Below are 4550 nucleotides of genomic sequence, written 5' to 3'. Positions count from 1 at the left end.
TTGGGTGCTGTTTATTGCTTATACATATCATGATATAGGTTTCTTTGTATTTTAATTAAGAGGATAGTAGCATGAGCATTGTCTCGGTGCTATCCTTACATCACCGCAACGAGTTAGTAAATGAGCATTGGAAAGCCTGATTCTACATGACACATTTTTGATTGAAAATTATGTTTGAGCAATTTAGGATCATCCACTTTTGTGTGTGCATATCAACCATGGTATCAGAATATAAAGAACTAGATGCATAGCACCTGTTTTCTGTTATGATGATCTACGCTTGAATATGTGAGACGACCTAAGCTGTAGGCTAGTCGATTGTTTTCTGGGATAATTGTTTGGTAAGGACACATGGTATCTACTGGAATACGTTCAAAATGAAAGAGTGGAGCTTGTATCGTGTGTACTTTATGTTGGAGCAATGCATCTTGGGGACAATATCTTGGGGCCAATCTGCAAGGTATAGGAGAGTTGCAGCAGAGCCATGGTAGTCAGTCGAGAGGTACTTCCCTATGTTTGTGCTACGAGGTATTATGCCTATATGTTATGGGATCTCCCTCTAAGAAGAAGGGATGGTAAATGTTGGACTATGACCTAATACAAACGCATAATCGACATTAGCATTTAGTGTAGAGTGAGTCTTAGACACTCCTGGCCGCGACGCCATGTGGTGGGATTGTGACAGATGATTTTTTATGCCAAGAAGTGCTTAAAAATAGCCAAAATTTACGAATATCAAGGAAAAAATAAACTTCATCGAAGGCGGCAGTGGCAATTAGTACGATTTTAAGCGGCAAGTCTCTAAAGCACTAGTGCTAATTTTCATGGAAATCAAACGATGGCGGATGTCTGAGTTGGAGTTATCCTAGATGCAAAACGACGTTAGGAATTCAACGCAAGTCTCGGATCTCCATTCCGAGGTCATTTGATCCCCCATTTAATCCCCGCAAGGTTTGGGCTTGTGAAGCAGCTACTGGATCCGAAAGCCGAGAAGAGCGTGACGGGGCCCAGTTTTGTAGATTTCGACATCATGGAAAATGTGAATGTTTTGCTTTTGGAGGGGCAAACGACATCGGATTTCGAGATCATGAAAAATAAGATTTATATGTGTGAATGTTTGGTGAGGTTAAAGCATGAGGTCAAGCCTTAGTTTGGCCTTGTCCTTTGTGTTATAGTACATGTTTATTGCTTTTTACATACAAAACTGATATTAAACAACCATTTACACCTATGCACCGCAACAACACCTAAACGGTGAGGGGGGAATGAAGTTTGTGTGACAATCTAATTGCTGAAAAGATAGAAATTCTGATTTTCCTCTTTATGCATAGCATTTAGGGATTGTTTCATAATTAAATATAAGCGACTAGTCGCACAGAAGTTCCGATGCTAGTCCCTAAAGCAGCGCACGTAACGCTTAGTTAAAATTCATGAAAGGGTTGTTTTTCACACCTCACATGGCTAGTTTTTTTTAAATCATAAAATGGTTGTGCACAATTTTCATACACCTTGCATCAAGTATGCCATGTGGTATCTCCTGGAATGCATTGCACTTGATTGATAAACTTTGACCAATGGTGAGAGGACATGAAACCTAAGCTGTAGGTTAGACAGGCGCTTCCATTGGGAAAAGTTTTGTGAGGCAAATCAAAATCTCTTAGAACGCTGAATTATGAAAGAGTGGAGTTTGCAATGCCGGCCCATTTTAGGTCCCGTCAGTGGTGCATCTGTCGGGAGCTGCCTATAAAGTGGTGGTTTTCGAATCTTGGTATTATAAGGGACTTGTTAGCTTTATTATATAGTTGATAGCCGCCTTGAAGCGGTGGATGCTAAAATAGGCGGATTAAAGTTTCATCCATGAGCGTGATGATGAAACCAAGGAGTCCCCGTAACCCTAAAGATACCTTGTCCATTCTAAATGGTTTAGTGGGATCTTAGACTAGAAATGTGGCCGATTACTCCACCCTTTGCCCTGAAAGTGACACCATGCTAGAGCTTGGGTCACTATGGGGAAATACCCATGGAGTATTCATGAGAGATAGTCCATGGGAGCTAGAGGAAAGATTAGGGAGTAAAAGTGATGTTAGGATGGCATAGTCATTTGTGATCCTCAAAAGCGATAAGTTTTTGAAGGAAAAGACCATGATGCCATTAGTCAAAGTAATATATACCTATGAGCAGGAGATACCTCTGATGCTAGGGCCTGATGCAATTGGGTTCCAAAGTGCAATTTTGCAGATCCATAAAGCATTGGACGATATCTACATATGTGGAAAACCCTTATTAGAAAGGAAGGTTCTATTAGGACCTACCTCCGATTCTAGGGAAACAATAGCAAATGAGGATAGAATTACTAAAACAACAACATCAAGCGATGGATTAGACTCCTTAATGCGTAGCATAGGTCTCCCTAGACCACTTTATGAGTTGAAAGTTGGTAGACAGGGACATTAAGGATAATATTAACCTGCCTACATCAGTAAAGGTGGAAATGGAAGAGGTTGGAGATCCTAAGACACTAGAGTTAGGTCATCAATATGAGGATTTTCATAGCCTAGTGCTGATCCTGAAGGAAAGGACTAAATGCCCTCCTCCTTATAGGGATCTCCCAGTGTTTCATGGGCTGGTTAATGAGGATCTGATGGTGCATTTACGAGAATACGACTTAACTTGCCTTGCAAGTGGATTCAATGATATTCATCGGTTGCTCGTATTCTCAAGTACCCTAAAGGGAGAGGCTAGAAAATGATACTGGAGCCTCCCAAGGGGGTCTATTAAGTCCTTTGAGGAGTGATCGATTTTTAGATGAAAATGAGAAGAAGGTGCCTATGACCCAAGTTTTAGGGCAGCTGATGCAGATTAGGCAAGACTCCTATCCTTCTATTAAAGAATATGCTAGAGCCTTTGATGATATTCTAATGCTTTGGCCAAGAAGAGCTACTGCATTGCCAGGGGATGTGCTATGTGAGCTCTTTTTGAGTGGCTTAGAGATTAACATGCAAATCCAAGTGGGACTGCGGAATCCTAAGTCGTTAAGGGAAGCAAAGATGCATGCCATTGATTATGAGGGACATATTCAGAGATGTTGGGAAAACTTTTGGAGTTTTCTCTGCTCAGTACAAGTGCATCCTAGCTTCCAACCATTTCTACAAGGAGACAACTCACTTGTTGATACCAAGGTAGCCTATGAGAGGAACCTTGGTGTGAGAAATGCGGGATCTAGAGCATGGAAAAAGCAGAAGCTATGGAGGATGGAAGTAGAAATGTGGACTCATGATGGAAAAGACACTGTTTGTTACACAAGTGAATTAGGTTCCAAGATTGAGACTTGGACTCATAAACACAGTCTTGTATATGTGGACAATGACATTGACTCTTCACTGAAAAGAAAAGAGTACTATCATTGCTTTAAGAAAAGAAAGCAAGTACAATGCTTTATAGGAAAGTAGGAAACTGCAGTAGGCACCATTGTGCATATGGGATAAGTTAGCCTGCATATCCTTGACCTTGAAGCTCCATACAAAGAGGCTGTTTAGTGAGTGTGATTGCTGATTCTCAACACCCCTCCTCAATCACAACTAGAAAGGCACAAAGAGTGTAGAGGCTGTAATGAGAACCACTTGCAAAGTGTGGGCACACCACAAACATGGTAGACACGAGATTCTCTTGCAGAAAATGCTAAGTGTGGGCACCAAAACATGATGGACATCCAGAGGCTGTAACAGGGGCCTTACAAAGTGTATAGGGACTGTAATGCCAAGTTACATAAGGAGTTTACAAAGCTTATGGTAGGAAGCATTAGGGCAAGGAAATACAAGGCTTTTAAAACAGTCTATCAGAGTTATGAGAGTAGAAGGACTGATGAGTCTTGTTCTTCAGATCCTGGTGGTCTTCATCTTCATCTTCATCTTCCTTTGCTCCATTTTCTTCTTCTTCTTTGACTGCGACTAGATAGGCCTTTTGGGATCTCTTTCTTGCGTGGCAGACCTTCTCGGTGTGTCCGGTCCTTTTGCAGAAGTCACAGAACAACTGATCCTTCTTGCCTTTGTACCTGTTGCCAACATATAATGCATGCTCATCTCTAGAGATACTTGGTTCTTCCTTAGTTTTTAGCTTCTTTTCCTCTTCTAACAGTGATGCTTGGATATCAACAAGTTCAGGATTTGGCATGTTGATTAAAGTTGTTGATACATTATTATATTCAGGAGGCAAACTCTTAAGTAGAACACCGATGCACACATCTTCATCCATTTTAATGTTGATTCCTGCAAGTTGGGTTAGGAGTCCTTCCATGTAATTAAGATGTGTGGCAAGTGATGTGTTGGACTTCATTTCAAGCCTGAAGAACTCAATCAGGAGACCATACTTTGATGATTTAGATTGTGCACCGAACAGGGTGTCAAGTCTTTTCCATGTATCTTGTGAGGTCTCACAGTTATCCACATGATGGATATAACTGTCGTCTAGCTCCAGTTTGATAATGGCTTGGGCTTTGTCATCATTCTTTTGCCAAGTAGTTGCAAGGTCTGCGTTCCGAGGTTTCTTCTCTT

Source organism: Lygodium microphyllum, chromosome 10, assembly GCF_053477565.2.
Source record: "Lygodium microphyllum isolate KBCC chromosome 10, Lygodium_microphyllum_v1.1.10, whole genome shotgun sequence".
Lineage (NCBI taxonomy): Eukaryota > Viridiplantae > Streptophyta > Polypodiopsida > Schizaeales > Lygodiaceae > Lygodium > Lygodium microphyllum.
Note: the sequence above shows the minus strand (reverse complement) of the source record.